The sequence below is a fragment of the Oncorhynchus keta genome, chromosome 32, assembly GCF_023373465.1.
Source record: "Oncorhynchus keta strain PuntledgeMale-10-30-2019 chromosome 32, Oket_V2, whole genome shotgun sequence".
NCBI lineage: Eukaryota > Metazoa > Chordata > Actinopteri > Salmoniformes > Salmonidae > Oncorhynchus > Oncorhynchus keta.
This window is the reverse complement of record NC_068452.1, coordinates 12326345-12344378: the sequence shown is the minus strand read 5'-3', so window position 1 is coordinate 12344378 and position 18034 is coordinate 12326345. Positions and strand designations below refer to the sequence as shown.

General features: G+C 47.2%; 1 protein-coding gene across 2 annotated transcripts in view; it reads right to left on the bottom strand.

Annotated features, from left to right (window-relative positions):
* LOC118365743 (zinc finger protein ZFP2-like) overlaps positions 1-18034 on the bottom strand; it is a 426011-nt gene that overhangs the window by 365770 nt on the left and 42207 nt on the right. The gene's annotated exons all lie outside the window — the stretch shown is intronic.

Genomic DNA, 18034 nt, shown 5'->3' with positions numbered 1-18034 from the left:
GCAATGGTCGGTCCCTACATGGCGCAACTCCAGGGGGTTGCGCGGAGGCTCGACTACATTTTTGTATCCAGGTCTTTGGGTCAGTTGTCTGGGCGGCTGTTGCCTGTTTTCTTCACGGATCACGACGGGGTGTTCCTGCAGGTGGGGTTGCCAGTCTGCCTCTTCGGTAGGGGGTACTGGAAGTTAGATCGGGATATACTGGAGGAGCAAGCTTTCGTTGAGGCATTTTTTTGTTTCTTTCGGAGGCTTGACGGCCTCCGGTCCATGCGAGGGGTGTTAGAGTGGTGGGATTTAGTTAAGGGGAGGATAAGGGCTTTTATAATAGGATATTGTAGAAGGAAAAAAAAGGGAGGAAAGGAGGGAGGTGGATCGTATCCAAAGGTTAATTGAACTCGAGTACGAGGCAGGCAACCTCGGCGGGTCGATTGACTGGGAGAGATTCGCAGCCCTAAAGGCGCAGCTCAGGGAGCTGCAGGAGCAGAAGGCTCGAGCTTTCCTGGAGCGTGCGCATAGTGGCTTTCTAGAACATAATGAGACTTGTTCCGCTATGTTCTTTAAGTCGGTTAGGGCCAGGCAGAGTAGGAAGGTAATGCATGGAGTTAGGGAAGAAAATGGTAGTATAGTAAGTAAACCAGAGGAAATGGTCAGGGTGACAACTGATCATTTCCAAGGTTTATTTAAGGAAAGGGAAATAGATGTAGAGCAGGGAAACGTGTTTTTAGAACACTTGTCCCGGCGGTTGCCAGAGGACATTAGAGACGTGATGGAGGCCCAGATCTCACTAGAAGAGGTTGAGAGCGCTCTTAGGAGGATGGGAAAAGGGAAGGTGCCTGGGATGGATGGGCTGCCGGCTGAGTTTTACCTCAAGTTTTGGGGTATACTTGGACCAGTGGTTCTCGAAGTCTTGAAGGCCATCCTTGAGACGGGGTCCCGGGGGATCAATGGCTGTTGGTGTGCTGTCACTTCTTTATAAGAAGGGGGAAGCAACTGACCTTGGCAACTGGCGGCCATTGACCATGCTGTGCGTAGATTACAAGATTCTTGCAAAGGTTTTAGCAGACCGGTTGCGCACAGCCCTTCCCTACGTCGTCCACGAGGATCAGACGTGCGGGGTAGAGGGCCGCTCTATAAGATGGAACCTACAGTTGATCAGGGATTCCATCGCTTGGGTTGAAGATAGAGGGCTGCCTTTAATGGTAGCAGCGCTAGATCAGGCGAAAGCTTTTGATCGCGTGAATAGATCTTTTCTATTCAGGGTGTTAGGTAGATTAGGATTTGGGAGAAGTTTATAGGATGGATCCGTACTTTATATGTCGGAGGGGTGTCGAGTTAGTGTAAATAGTCACTTAGGTGACGTTTTGACCTCTCGTCTGGGGTCAGGCAGGGATGCCCACTCTCGCCTCTCCTCTTCGTTCTGTACATGGAGCCCTGGGGCTGCCATTAGGGCAGACACAGGGGTGGAAGGCTTGTTGATCCCTGGAAGTGGTGGGCTGCGTGTTAAGATGACGCAGTACGCCGACGACACTTCCTTGCTGTTGTGCAAGGACTCGTGCCTGACAAGGTCCCTTGCCATCTTTGGGGATTTCACCCGAGCGCCGGGAGCAGTTCTGAACCATGCAAAGTCTTCCGTCAAGTTTTTCGGAAGATGGCGCGGTAGAACGGATGTGCCTGGGGGTTATCTCTCTGTGAAGGGGCCCTGAGGATTCTCGGGGTTCATTTTGAGACCTCCGGCTCAGCGACGCTAAACTGGAACATGCGTATCGCAGTGGTACAGAGGAAGCTAGCAATGTGGAAGGCTAGGTATTTGTCTTTATGGGCAAAGTCCTGGTCCTAAAGGTGGATGTGTTGCCGTCTCTTTTGTATTTGGCGTACATCTACCCATTGCCGGCTTGTCTGAGGAGGCCTCTAGTGAGGCTTGTGTTTCAGTTTATGTGGAGTGGCAGGTGCGAGTGGGTCGCCAGGGCACGCATGGTCTGTCCCATCGGGGAGGGAGGTAGGGGGTACCACATTTCCCCTCAAGCTGGACTCAATTTTTGTTTCTTTCTTGTTAGCGGAGCTTGCTCAGCCAGTGATACACCCGTCCGGTTACCTCCTGCGGGTGTTCTTCTCGTATCAGGCGAGAAGCGTAATGGTGTGGTCTAACGCGGGTCCTCGGGCGGAACAGCTGCCGTGGCACTTTGGTCATGCGGCCAAGTGGCTGCGTGCGCACCCCGAGGTTGAAGTTGCCCGAGTAGGTTTAGACCACAGGCACCTGTACGAGGAGGTCAGGCAGGCAGAGAGTCCTGCGCCCGTAGCGGGCATCTCGTCAGTGGTCTGGGAGGGGTGCAGGCGCGGGGCCTGGACAACGGGCTCAAGGACCTGAATTGGTTGAGCCTTCATAGCGTTTGCCGGTACTTTCCATCTTGTACCGGTATAGTTTGGTGCAATCCCCCACCTGTCCAAGATCCTCTTGTGGCAGGGAGGAGACTGTGCGCCATGCCTTCTGGGACTGTGCCTTTGCCGGACTAGTCTGGGCTAGGCACGGGTGATGCTAGGTGTGGTTAGGAGTGATTTTGTTTTGACATGGGCTAGGCTAGAGAGAGGCGTAGGGAGAGCAAAGGGAACGGATAGGGACAGGTTTTCTGCTCTGGCTTCTCATGAGTCTCTTTAAAAGGGACTGTGGGAAGCCAGGAAGAATGTAGTCAAGACAGGGAGAGATTGGGGGTGGAAGGGATAGTGAGAAGGGTGGAAGGTGATTTGAGGGGGAGGATGAAGAGGAGGAGAGGAAGTGGGGGAAGCATGCGGCACGGGGAGAGGTGGAAAGGGGGTTTAGGGCTGGGAGTGTTAGAGTGAGTTTGGTAAGGGGATAGATTAGGGAAGGGGAGATAGGGAAAGGGTTAGGTATTGGTTAGGTATGACGGGGAGGGACGATGCTCCCCTGAGGTTTGTTTTTGTTTGATATTTTTGTAAATAGAATTAATTAAGAATGAATGAGAGATATGATTTTGTAAAGTGTGAATGGTATTGATTGTAAATAAATTATTTTAACCACCTGTAAAAAAGTTTGAGGTGGTGGGACGGGTGCGCCAATCGCCCGTGAGGAGATGGCGCAAAGTACATCTGGACCGTCGGTTCCGGGGATTGGACTGGCCAACACGGTGCGCTTTTCTTGGCGGGGAAAAGAGATGGAGCCTTGGGGGAGAGAAACCTTCGGGAGGAACATCCTAATGGGGCACCTAAAATTGAAGGTTAGAGATGTTCTCTGCCTTCAGGGGAACCCAATGGAGAAGGGGTTTGATGTAACCCTATATTTGGAAGAAAAACACAATGAGATTATGAAGACGGTGACGGAAAGGAAAGAAGGTCCCCTGTGTCATTACACGGTGACCAGCCTGGCAAGAAACAACTTCAGGGTGGTCACCGTAACCATGTACAATCCGCACATGAAGGACGAAGAAGTGAGGGCCTTTCTGGGGAGGTACATGGACAATGTCTCTTCAGCGAGGTACCTCAGGGACTCCCTGGGTTTCTGGAATGGGAAGAGAGGCTTCCAGGCGTTACTCAGGGAGTCCCCGAAGAGTGTGGATGGCTACCTCCATCCTCCGGCGATGTTCTCCCTGGGGGCTGACAGGGGAACACTCTACTATGCACGTCAGCCCCCGTTCTGCAGGCGTTGTATGGCCTACGGCCATACCCTGGCCTCGTGCAGCAACAAGAAGTGTCGCTTTTGTGGGTCGGAAGAGCACGAGGCCAGGGAGTGTGACGAGCCCAAGGCTTGCCACGGGTGTGGCTCCCGAGAACACCTGTGGCGTGATTGCCTGGCTCGTCACAGGTCATACGCGTCTGCAGCTGGGGGGGGAGCGGGGGATGGGGGGAGAAAAGAAAGGACGCGTGCGGATTGTACGGATGGCACAGGGGAAAGGACGGAGAAGGACGAAGAAGGGAAGAAGGAAGAGGCGAGAAGAAAGAGGAGTGAAGATGGAAAGAAGGAAAAAGGAGAGAAGAAAAAGAAGGCGGAAGAACGGGAAGGAGCGGAGAAGAGGGAGAGTGGGACAGTGGTGCGAGAAGGAGTGGAAGAGGGAGCGGTGACAGTGACTGGGACGGAGGGAGGTGTGGAGATGGGAGGGGAGGGGGAGATGGGGGAAAGGAGTGGGGGGACAGCCTGCCAGGCTTCCTCGAGGTCGAAATGAGGGATTTGGTGGAGGATTTAGCGGGGATGGGACGTTGTGTCTCCCCGCTACCTCCTTCACCAAAGAAGAAAGGGATGAAGAGGGGGAGCTTGGCAGGAAGTGAGGGGGAGGGGGGTGTGGAGGGGGGGGGGGGGTAATTTGTCCTCCCGGTTTGCCTCAGCCCCTTGCATTTTAGTGGATGACTCCAGTGAGGGGTCGGTGGGCTGTTTGCTAGAGGGATCCCAACTCCTGTTTGAGGAGATGGGGTCCCCTACATGCAGCCCCGAGGCAAACAGGGAGGGGGGGATGGTGGGTGGGTGGGGAGGGAGGACCCAACACACTGCCTGGGTCATGAGTTGGGATGGAGGACGGGGGGGCGTCAGGAGAGGAGAGGACGTCCCCGCCGGTGGAGATGGACCAGGGGAGCATCGGGTGAGTCTCCTGTTTTTTCTTTGGTTTTTGGGGGTTTTATTTGTTGTTAATAATTAAATGAATAGTTCTGTTTCTTTTTTTAGTCTAAATGTTAGGGGGTTAAGGAATAATGTTAAAAGGAGGGCGGTTTTTTGTTATTTAGAGGGTGTGGGGTTTGATTTCTGTTTTTTACAGGAGGTTCACCTGAGGGATGGTGGGGATGTGTGTAGATTTAAGAGGGAGTGGGATAAGGGGGAATCTTTTTGGGGCATAGGAGGGGTGCACTCAACAGGAGTAGGGATTTTGTGTGGGCATAGAGAGGTTAAAATAGAGAACACTTTTGTAATAATGCAGGGTAGAGTTTTGGGGATCAATGTTAAGTTTAGAGAAGCTAGATATAGGTTAATTGGGGTGTATGGGCCACAGGTGGCGGCAGACAGGAGGGAGATGGTGGACTGTCTGGCGCCCCTGTGTGTTACAAACAGGCACTTGGTGATAGGAGGAGACTTTAATATAGATTTAGGGGTAGGTGGTGATAGCAGTGCAGGTGCCATCTCTGTGCTAATGGCTTGCCATGGTCTGGTTGATGGTGGCCTGCACACTACTCCGGCAATGGTCGGTCCTACATGGCGCAACTCCAGGGGGGTTGCGCGGAGGCTCGACTACATTTTTGTATCCAGGTCTTTGGGTCAGTTGTCTGGGCGGCTGTTGCCTGTTTTCTTCACGGATCACGACGGGGTGTTCCTGCAGGTGGGGTTGCCAGTCTGCCTCTTCGGTAGGGGGTACTGGAAGTTAGATCGGGATATACTGGAGGAGCAAGCTTTCGTTGACGCATTTTTTTGTTTCTTTCGGAGGCTTGACGGCCTCCGGTCCATGTGCGAGGGGATGTTAGAGTGGTGGGATTTAGTTAAGGGGAGGATAAGGGCTTTTATAATAGGATATTGTAGAAGGAAAAAAAGGGAGGAAAGGAGGGAGGTGGATCGTATCCAAAGGTTAATTGAACTCGAGTACGAGGCAGGCAACCTCGGCGGGTCGATTGACTGGGAGAGATTCGCAGCCCTAAAGGCGCAGCTCAGGGAGCTGCAGGAGCAGAAGGCTAGAGCTTTCCTGGAGCGTGCGCATAGTGGCTTTCTAGAACATAATGAGACTTGTTCCGCTATGTTCTTTAAGTCGGTTAGGGCCAGGCAGAGTAGGAAGGTAATGCTTGGAGTTAGGGAAGAAAATGGTAGTATAGTAAGTAAACCAGAGGAAATGGTCAGGGTGACAACTGATCATTTTCAAGGTTTATTTAAGGAAAGGGAAATAGATGTAGAGCAGGGAAACGTGTTTTTAGAACACTTGTCCCGGCGGTTGCCAGAGGATATTAGAGACGTGATGGAGGCCCAGATCTCACTAGAAGAGGTTGAGAGCGCTCTTAGGAGGATGGGAAAAGGGAAGGTGCCTGGGATGGATGGGCTGCCGGCTGAGTTTTACCTCAAGTTTTGGGGTATACTTGGACCAGTGGTTCTCGAAGTCTTGAAGGCCATCCTTGAGACGGGGGTCCCGGGGGGATCAATGGCTGTTGGTGTGCTGTCACTTCTTTATAAGAAGGGGGAAGCAACTGACCTTGGCAAGTGGTGGCCTTTGACCATGCTGTGCGTAGATTACAAGATTCTTGCAAAGGTTTTAGCAGACCGGTTGCGCACAGCCCTTCCCTACGTCGTCCACGAGGATCAGACGTGCGGGGTAGAGGGCCGCTCTATAAGATGGAACCTACAGTTGATCAGGGATTCCATCGCTTGGGTTGAAGATAGAGGGCTGCCTTTAATGGTAGCAGCGCTAGATCAGGCTTAAGCTTTTGATCGCGTGAATAGATCTTTTCTATTCAGGGTGTTAGGTAGATTAGGATTTGGGGAGAAGTTTATAGGATGGATCCGTACTTTATATGTCGGAGCGGGGTGTCGAGTTAGTGTAAATAGTCACTTAGGTGACGTTTTTGACCTCTCGTCTGGGGTCAGGCAGGGATGCCCACTCTCGGCTCTCCTCTTCGTTCTGTACATGGAGTTCTGGGGCTGCCATTAGGGCAGACACAGGGGTGGAAGGCTTGTTGATCCCTGGAAGTGGTGGGCTGCGTGTTAAGATGACGCAGTACGCCGACGACACTTCCTTGCTGTTGTGCAAGGACTCGTGCCTGACAAGGTCCCTTGCCATCTTTGGGGATTTTACCCGAGCGTCGGGAGCAGTTCTGAACCATGCAAAGTCTTCCGTCAAGTTTTTTGGAAGATGGCACGGTAGAACGGATGTGCCTGGCGGGTTATCTCTCTGTGAAGGGGCCCTGAGGATTCTCGGGGTTCATTTTGAGACCTCCGGCTCAGCGACGCTAAACTGGAACATGCGTATCGCAGTGGTACAGAGGAAGCTAGCAATGTGGAAGGCTAGGTATTTGTCTTTTATGGGCAAAGTCCTGGTCCTAAAGGTGGATGTGTTGCCGTCTCTTTTGTATTTGCCGTACATCTACCCATTGCCGGCTTGTCTGAGGAGGCCTCTAGTGAGGCTTGTGTTTCAGTTTATGTGGAGTGGCAGGTGCGAGTGGGTCGCCAGGGCACGCATGATCTGTCCCATCGGGGAGGGAGGTAGGGGGGTACCACATTTCCCCCTCAAGCTGGACTCAATTTTTGTTTCTTTCTTGTTAGCGGAGCTTGCTCAGCCAGTGATACACCCGTCCGGTTACCTCCTGCGGGTGTTCTTCTCGTATCAGGCGAGAAGCGTAATGGTGTGGTCTAACGCGGGTCCTCGGGCGGAACAGCTGCCGTGGTACTTTGGTCATGCGGCCAAGTGCGCACCCCAAGGTTGAAGTTGCCCGAGTAGGTTTAGACCACAGGCACCTGTACGAGGAGGTCAGGCAGGCAGGGAGTCCTGCGCCCGCAGCGGGCATCTCGTCAGTGGTCTGGGAGGGAGTGCAGGCTCGGGGCCTGGACAACGGGCTCAAGGACCTGAATTGGTTGAGCCTTCACAAGCGTTTGCCGGTACTTTCCATCTTGTACCGGTATAGTTTGGTGCAATCCCCCACCTGTCCAAGATCCTCTTGTGGCAGGGAGGAGACTGTGCGCCATGCCTTCTGGGACTGTGCCTTTGCCGGACTAGTCTGGGCTAGGGCACGGGTGATGCTAGGTGTGGTTAGGAGTGATTTTGTTTTGACATGGGCTAGGCTAGAGAGAGGCGTAGGGAGAGCAAAGGGAACGGATAGGGACAGGTTTCTGCTCTGGCTTCTCATGAGTCTCTTTAAAAAGGGACTGTGGGAAGCCAGGAAGAATTTAGTCAAGACAGGGAGAGATTGGGGAGAGGTGGAAAGGGGGTTTCGGGCTGGGAGTGTTAGAGTGAGTTTGGTAAGGGGATAGATTAGGGAAGGGGAGATAGGGAAAGGGTTAGGTATTGGTTAGGTATGATGGGGAGGGACGATGCTCCCCTGAGGTTTGTTTTTGTTTGGTGATTTGGTTTTGTAAATATAAGTAATTAAGAATGAATGAGAGATATGATTTTGTAAAGTGTGAATGGTATTGATTGTAAATAAATTATTTTAACCACCCTCTTCTTGGGCAGATTTAGTGGGTCTCATGGTGGGTGTCTTTTAGGTCCCAGTTGTTGTTACTAGTCAACTTTCAGTGGTCACTGAGAGCAAAACTGCAACATTATGTTATATTACTTTTATTGGATCAAATGGTTGTTTTATGCAACAGTATAGAGGGTTCTTATAACGTTTGTGTCTGTGTGTTCTACTGAGGATGGGCCTCTGGGAGAAAACACTGACAGGAGATTTACAATGTCTTTTGGGTGATAAAACCTAAAGAGACCGCATTCCAGATCATGAGTTAATGTGTCTGTTCTATATGGTACCAGGGAGAGATGACCCCAGGGCCAGACCCTGGTCTCTACACAAAGAGGACTGTTTTTACAGCAGATACTGTCTGCTGAGAATTATAAGTATATTTCATACAAATCATAACCTTGTGACCAGTTCTATACATCTGTTGTTGGTCATGTATGTTGAAGGGGTGTATCTTGGCTGTAAAAGACCTTTGTACTTTTGTATCGTGGCTCTCAACGAGTCATCTGGGGGTAATTTGTCGACCAGCCATCATTATCGTAGAACACTCAATTGATTCACTTTATATTTGTGCGTTGTATTGACCTGCTCCCTTATTATTAAGTGAATAAATATGTAAATTTAACTCTGACTTGTGTGATAAGTTTGTCTCCTCATTTGATATTAAAGAAATTAACCACATTTGGCGATGGGGATGTTAATCTTCACTTGGTGACCGCTCCTGACGACCTGGGTAAATCGTGCACGAGGGATCCCTCAAACATGGGATCTCAGGGAGACCACACTTTGGGAACGGAGCAGATGGTCCAACCCTTGATCTGAGCGAGCAGAGTGAATACCACATCTCAAACATAGTTTAAAAAAGACAAGCGAAACATGTAAAGAGGAGTTTTTAGAAAATCCTCGTAGGCTCCGAGTGTGTATTTCTGTGTGAGGGGGGCACCTTTGAGGTGTAAACAGGGCCGAGACAGCTATCTGTGTGAACTGGATGAAAACTAGTAAACACAGATTCTAGTTAAGACCATTTATGATATAGTAGAAGATAGTTAGGTGCACCTGTAATTTTTTAAAACCTGGACCCCATTTTAGAAGAATTGAAAGATGTACATGTATGAGTTACATTATCCTAGGAACTAACCATGACATAGAAATGTGTAAATATTCCTGCAGGTTAAAATATTGTTGAAGAACTAATTGATTAGGTATGTTTGGGAATAACATTGTGTGATTATGAGAGTTGTGTGAATGTGGAAATTAGTCTTAATCTGAGGTTTGGATAGTAACATATAGAAATATGCTGACTCAGATTATTGAAATTTGGATAATAAGCAGGATGATATTTTAGAAAACAGCGGAAGGTCTATAGTTCCTGGGAGGCTTGATTTTCCAGTGGTCTCTGGGAGGTTAGAGAAACGTTGACGATCCCATGGTCATTGTCTGGGAAACAAAAGTTATTTTTTAAATTCTGCTGGGAGTATGTTTGGAGAGCTGATTCTTAGCTATGGAGAGTCCTTGAAAAATCTAATTGAATGGTTTTCGTGAGTACCAAATAATTTCTTACGTTTTATATGGATTCTGTGAATATATGAAAATATGATGAATTGTTATTGTGTATAATGATTATAGATTTGATAAAGTAAAACTGGGAACTGCTGACTGGAGTTGGTATCGCAGTTGAGAAAATACTTTCAGACAAAAAGCTAAAAAAGTTATTTGAAGAACCTTTTGCGGGAACCCCTATAAGTTATTTGAAGAACCCCTTATGGTTCCTCAACCTTTTGGGGTTCATTTTTTAACTCCCTGTCCACCCTCCCTCCATTACAAAAATATAGAATAATATTGACAATATTGACTTAAATAATTAATTGTTTATTTAGTGGCACCACAAATGTGAATTAATATTTACAATACAATTTACCAAACATAACACATTACAAATTGCAACATTTCTGCAGACATGTCAGACCATATTAAATAATAAAATTACTTTGTAAAGTGCATTTCAGGACATTTAAAATAATAATGATGTACAATATATATTAAAAATGAATCATAGGTAAACTAACATTGTAGACTTGATGCTAAATAAAGATTTTTCAGCTTTAGTGTGTATATCGTATCCACTCAGTTATGTTAGGAAGTTTGCCATCTTTATGACCTGCCCTGGTAACTTCACCCAACTTCTCTTTTCCCCAGAACACAGTAACTTAACAACATAAGTGTTTTTCTGACATTTTTGGGAAATTTAAGGGAAAATAAAAAATACAGCCCAAGCAGAGCCCCAAGTCCCATGGAGATGTCCTCGAGGGTGTGGATGTTCTCCCCATCTAAGGCCAGTGGGATTTCACTCTCATGGTGAAATGGATTTCCGCCGATGTGCAGTAAAGGAGTGAAGAGCGGTGAAATCTGTGTCAACAAAAGTAAGAAAGGATTAATACACATACAATTAACAAAGAACATAACAAATGTTCAGCTGTAGTTTTATATAAGCATGCACACTTATGTTTATGAAGAAACATGATTGGTGCATAGGCATACCTTGTCACGGACATAAAGGCCACTTGGCTCCTCTTTGAAGAGGTTGGGCAAGAGCAGAATTGCTGCTGTGGTCTCCAGTCCTAGTAAAGCATTGATCTTACTACACTTGCTAATTTTATTACAAAATACATTAGAGAAAGGGAAGGAACAAGAGCAAATCCCTCTTCTGTATTGTCCTTCGGGGACTGTCAAAATACCAGGAGGATGTCCTCACCCCTGCCTCTCTACCTCTGCTAGTCTTTGAAATCTTGTTTTGGGGAGAGCTGACGACAACGAGGCGGCAGATCAAAGACCCGTGGAGCCGGAGGTAAAGAGAATGGCTAGCATCGGGAAAAAAGATGTTTGATGACACGCAAGAAAACTGGGCAAGTTACATTGAACGACTGGAACAGTACTTCATTGCAAACGACATTGCTGATAACAAAAGAGTACCAGCGTTGTTGAGTTGAATTGGCCCAAAAACATACAGTTTGCTAAGAGATCTGACTGCCCCTCTGAAGCCCTCAAATAAAACATTCACAGAGATTGTGGAGATATTGCAAAATCACCTATCACCTAAACCACTCCTCATCGCTGAATGTTTTCGTTTCCACAAGAGAGATCAGAATGGAGGTTAGGGTGTTAGTACATATGTAGCAGAGTTGAAGAAACTGTCTGAACATTGCCAGTTTGGAGAGAACCTAAATGACACATTAAGGGATAGATTTGTTTGTGGACTGAAACATGAACACATTCAAAAACGAGAGCTCACGTTTGCAAAGGCTGTTGAAATTGCTGTGGCTATGGAAATTGCGACTAAAGATGCATTTGAGTTGCAAAGTAAAAGAAGTACTGACCTGTCACAAATTTCCCTGCACAAGTTTTCACGCAGCCGACAGCGCCCCGTGTGGCCGAAAAATGCAACAGGTGTGACAGAGATGGTCACAGAGCAGAGGACTGCCGTTTTAAAGACGAAATTTGTCACAAATGCAGTAGAAGGGGGCACATTTAAAGAGCATGCAAAGCAAAATTCAGTCACAACAGGAAAACTGAGAAAATTAAAGGGTCTGTGAATGCACTCGCAGAGAACAGTGGCAGTGATTCAGATGAACGATTAATTGGTACAATGGAGTTAAACACAGTGACTTCTCCCAGCAGTAGCATAATATGGGTGACACCAGATATCGAAGGCAAACCCCTCAACATGGAGCTGGACACAGGATCTGCAGTGTCTATAATTTCCACTACCGTCTACAATGAGCACTTTAAGGCTATCAAGCTGAAGAACACAAATGTGTTGCTGAAGACATACTCAGGAGAGAGATTGAGCCCAATGGGGGCGTTGCAGGTCAGAGTGCAGTTACAGCTGTATGTGGTGCCTGGAACTGGCCCCCCATTATTTGGCAGGGAATGGCTTTCAAAAATAAAGCTGAATTGGTGTGACTTGAAAATGCTCCACATGTTCCAGTCCAAAGAGAAAGGCACAGACCAAACACTGGAACACTTGCGGAAGAAATACAACACAGTTTTCAGTGATCAGATGGGAACAGTAAAAGGCTTCACAGCAAAACTTGTACTAAGAGATGACGCAACCCCCAAATTCTGCAAAGCCAGATCTGTTCCATACTCCTTGAGATCAAAGGTGGAAGCGGAAATCGATCGCTTGCAGGATACAGGGATCCTGACGAAAGTGGACAGAAGCGAATGGGCCACACCCATAGTTCCTATTGTGAAGAAAGACGGGTCTGTTAGAATGTGTGGGGACTTCAAGGTAACTGTGAATTCAATGTTGCATGTGGACCAATACCCCCTACCACGTCTGGATGACATATTTGCTGCACTAGCTGGTGGGAAACACTTCAGTAAAAGCGATCTGAAACAGGCTTACCTGCAGCTACCGGTTGAAGAGAGTTCCAAACAGTACCTGACAATAAACACACACAAAGGTCTATACAGCCTGGTTTTTGGCATTGCATCAGCCCCAGCCATTTGGCAATGAACTATTGACCAGATTTTGCAAGGAATCCCAGGAACCCAGTGTATCCTGGATGACATGATCATAACAGGACGCACCGACAAAGAGCACCTGGCTAACTTGGAAGTGGTCCTGAAAAGACTGAAAGAGTATGGTCTACAGGCAAACTTACATAGGTGTGAGTTCTTCAAAGACAAGATTGTCTTCTGTGGACATGAGATTGACTGCAATGGATTGCACAAAACACAGGACAAAATCGAGGCACCACGACCACAAAATATCACAGAAGTGAGATCTTTCACGGGACTGATCAATTACTACAGAAGATTCCTCCCAAACCTTTCAGCAGTACTCCAGCCTCTAAATCAGCTCCTGGAAAAGACTAGGACATGGCGGTGGACAGAGCAGTGTGAAAATGCATTTCTGGAGGCAAAACGGCTCATAACATCTGAACAGGTCCTGATGCATTACGACCCTGAAATGCCAGTGAAGTTGGCTTGTGATACGTCCCCTTATGGATTAGGGGCAGTCCTTTCACACACACTGAAAGATGGGTCAGAGAGGCCAGTTGCATTTGCGTCACGAACATTGAATGATGCAGAGAAAAACTACTCACAAATCGACAAAGAAGCACTGGCACTAGTGTGGGGCGTCAGGAAATTCCACGCATACCTATATGGCAAGCGTTTCACACTGGTTACAGATCACCAGCCGTTGCTTTCCATTTTCAGTCCAAAGAAAGGCATTCCATGCAATGACAGCAGCCAGGTTACAGCGATATGCCCTGTTCCTTGCCAGTCATATGTATGACATTGAGTTTAACCGTCATCCCTCCACACAAATGCAAATGGATTATCCAGACTGCCGCGTACAAGAGAAAGACAAAGGAGGGTGGATGCAGTGGACATGTTCCATACCGCTCAGCTCGAGGCACTACCGGTCACAAGCACAGTTATTGAACATGAGACAAGGAAAGATGTGCCCTTGTCAAAAGTGTACACCTACACCATGTCAGGATGGCCAGCTACTGGCAGAAAGGAGCTGACTCCGTATTTCCAGAGGAGAAACTAAATTACAACGTACCAAGGATGTTTGATGTGGGGAATGAGAGTCATGAGACCCCAGAAATGCCAACATCTAGTCTTGCAGCAACTACATGAAGGTCATGTTGGAATTGTCAAAATGAAGCTGCTCGCAAGGAGCCACTTCTGGTGGCCAGGTCTGGACCAACAGATAGAGAATATGATAAAGAACTGTAGCGGATGTTTGGAAACCCTTCACATGCCTTCTCCTGTCCCAGTACACCCATGGGAATGGCCCGCTGAGCCATGGCAGAGAATTAATGTGGACTACGCTGGTCCCTTTGAAAAGCACATGTTTCTGGTTATAGTTGATGCCCATTCCAAATGGCCAGAGGTGTTTTGCACTGACTCCTCCACAGTCAGCTCAGACGATAGAGTGTCTCAGAACAACGTTTGCACGCTTCGGTTTGCCACTGCAGCTGGTAAGTGACGAGTTTACAAGATTCATGTCAGTAAATGGAATCAAACACTCAACCTCAGTTCCGTACCACCCTGCCACCAATGGGCTGGCAGAACGCTTTGTGCAAACCCTAAAGCAAGGACTCCGTGCAGAAAAACGAGACGAAGGGACTTTGCAAACAAAACTGGCCAAGTTCCTGGCCTCCTACCAAAACACCCCACATGCCACGACAAATGAAACCCAGCCGCACTGATGTTCGGGAGGCCTCTCCGCACACAGCTGGACATCATGAAGCCAAACAGGCGTAATGAAGTGCTGAACAAACAATCCAAGATGCTCTCCGGTGACCGGGAGCACCATCTCCAAACAGGACAGGAAGTGATGGTGCGAGACTACAGAAGAGGAGGGAAATGGACAAGAGGGACCGTACACACACAAACGGGTCCCAGAACTTACCAGGTTCAAGTGAGCCCAGACATAATGTGGCGGCGTCACATTAACCAAATGCATTCCACGGAAAACAGCACAACAATCGAGAGAGAACAGGCACAGAGAGATCCTGAGAGTGACACACAGGGAACTGTAGAGGACGGTGGGGCAGTAAAGAGACCCCAGGCTGAAAGAAGGGAACGTGTTGATGAAGGTGCTGCTATAGCAGAAGCTATAATGGAACAAGCACACACTGAGGATGTTCAGGAGCCTCCAGACAATCCGAGGCACTACCCAGAACGAAGGCACCGTCCACCAGACAGACTAGAATTATAAACAAACAAACAAAAACGAACTGTTCAAGTTCAAATTAAAATATGCAAAATAACTACAACACGTTCTGGGAAATGTTTCAGTTGTGGTTTGGTTAAAGTAACTCTGATTGTATAAGAGAAGGAATGTTATGTTCTGTTAATTACTGATGTCCCCTTTAAGGATGGAGCACCCTTGGTCATGCGCAGTGTTGTTCTATGTTCTTCTGGTACAAACTCGTTTGAGTAAATGTGAAGCTCCAGTTCAATTGCTTGTATTCAGAGTCTTTCTTATTACATAAATAAGTACTAAGTGTTAAGACACTACACATTCCATGGACTTTATTAATTTTGGAGAAGATCAGAAAAGATAATTAAGATAATTAACGCGGACATGTAACGTTTCCAAAATGGGATAGTATTGTCCATGTAACGTTTCCAAAATGGGATATTATTGTCCATGTAACGTTTCCAAAATGGGATAGTATTGTACATGTAACGTTTCCAAAATGGGATAGTATTGTACATGTAACGTTATGTCCCCTTGTGAGTTGATAGTATTGCATGCTGTAGCAGGCTATATAAAGAGGAAGACCTCCATTGACGATTCAGTTCGTTGTAACATCTCGTAAAGACAGGTCACCGTCCTTAGTTAACGTTTGCTAGTTCATTATCACAAAACTGAGAACTGCTCTAGATTGGAAACTCACGTTAATGAGTGTAAAGCCATGTTGGCTTTATGGAAACGATATGCAATATATGGGAACGAATATAGTTGAGGGAAATAATCCAAACCTAGTTGTGCCTAGTTAGGACATAACCTTATCTAGCTAGATAACAGTACTGAACTGTAGCTCATACAACGCCAACGGTCAAACCCGGCTTTCTAATATTTACGGTAATTAACTATAGTAACGTTACGGAAGATATTCACTGAAACCCATCGTTGTCTTCGTTATTCATTATTAGTATGTTATATTATTATATTAATTATTTCGAGACATATTCAGAGCCAAACATCAACCCAACTTAACCTTTTTAACTGTTGTCGCATCCAAACTTGTCACCATCGTTTTCAGTTGTAATTGCGAAGTTCCCGGAAGAAGTCCAGCAACAACGGAGGTTCCTCGATGAACCCATCTTCTAACAAGTTCTTTGGAGAACCTTTTGTTGGTGTTTCATACTTGAGAGGGAATGCAAAACAACGACGCTGGACAGAGTGGAATCAGGTGTATCAAAAAGGCTGTTTATTGGTCAAAGATATCTTGTCCTGCCGTTTATCGTGCACGGACCTAAGGAATGTGACTCTTGTGAGGAGTCAGAATAGTTAGGCTGCTCAGCCAGAGTTTACAGCAGAATGTATACACAGAATAATGTAGGTGGAGTCTCGTCGTATTGATCTTCTGACTGGTCCTGAAGGGTTGGAGCGGGCCCCCTTGGTGCACAGCAAAGTCCATTGCTCTTGGCACCCGACCAGTAGGGGGGTAGAGTGTGTGTGTACAGTGCTTCATGAAATGTGTGTGTGTCAAGGAAACGTGGATATTGGTAATGTCTGCTTTAGGCTCAGGTGTTTCCTGTCTTTGCAGGAGTGCATGCAGGGTTCAATGCCAGCGAGATAGCTTGGCACTGGTGGTGAATGGGTTTTCCAAATGGGTAGAGGCAAGCTCGTTAGTGTTGCAGGATGCTCTTTGTAGTTTTACAGGGGAGTAATATTTGCGTGATGGCAGCTGTGTGTCCTTCGGATAATCATGTTATTGCACACAGGCTCTAGACTTGGCTGAAGACACTGGGCCCATAGTTATCTGAGGGCATCCGGTTTAACCAGAGCTTTGGTCTGCTAGTAACGCTTTATATTAGATTATTTATATAACAAATCCCCCTCTTCACGTCTTTTTAGACGTGAACAATAGAAATAAAATATGAAGCAACCAAACAATTTGGTAGGAACCACATTTTTGAGTCTCCCTTTTCACGTCTTTTAAGACGTGAAAACTATAGAATTAGAATATGACGCAAAACAAACAATTTGGTAGGAACCAAATTTTGAGTCCCCCTCTAGTATGCAGCGAAGCTAGGCAAATAAGCAAGGACATACATAAGGTGGTTCTTCTATCCTTGGCTGGTGTGCGTGGTGGGTCTGTAGGTGTAGTGCTATGTTTGGTGTGTGTGAGATTGAAGGGAGTGGTGCGAGGAATGTATCAGGGATAGGGGTTGGGGTGAGGGGTTGATGCTTTAGTATGTGTTTGTTGTTCTATTAACCATGTGAAAGTGCCCAGGGACACCCCAAATATCAGTAGGAATATCACAAACAGTGGTTCAGATATTCCTAGCCTCACCCAGGGAGGGAGAAATGTCCCTCTAACTGGGCGAGGTTCCTTTATCAGGGTTAGAGGGGTTTGATGCCCCATTACCTGAGTCAGGAATATCTTCATTTGGAATCCAATTTAGGCTGTTCAAATCAGCTCTGACCTCTGTCAGTGTTCTGGAAGGAGTTGGGGCTGGGGTGCAATGTGTAAGGTGGTGCCAAGGTGCGCCTGATTTACCTTTGACCTGAACTGAGTGTGAAGTAACCTCCTTCACTTCGTACGGTCCAGTCCACCTGGGTTCCAGCCACTTTCTCTTGTGGACTTTTAACCCTCACCCAGTCACCCAACCTTTACCTTCAGTGCTTGCGTGTCCCCCGGCAGACTCCCCCTCCTGGACCTTGTGAACCTGGGTAGAGAGTGCTGCAGAGAGAACCGTCAGTTTTTTCACATAATTAGACATTACAATTTGTTGTACATCAAGGGTGGGCATATGACCTCCCTCCCTTGGTGGACCAGGCATGATCTCATAAGGAGAGCAACTTCGACCCGGCACATATTTTAGCTATTTTGAATCTTAAGCGTTTGACCTGCGCGTTTCCACGAGACCTTGGGATTGTGGCCTATAAACAGAACCAAATTTAATGACTGATTTCGCATCCTCTCTCACCGTTGGAATTGCCTCTACCCATTTGGAAAACCCATCCACCATCACTAATAGGTATCGTTTCCCATTAACCGCATTATCCGACCCCATGTCTGTGTAATCTATGCTAATGTCCTGAAAACATGCATCTTTGGGTTGTGGTCACCACAAATGTGGCATTCGTCACAAAATAAATCATCGTCATAAAATAAGTCAGTCATATTTTTAT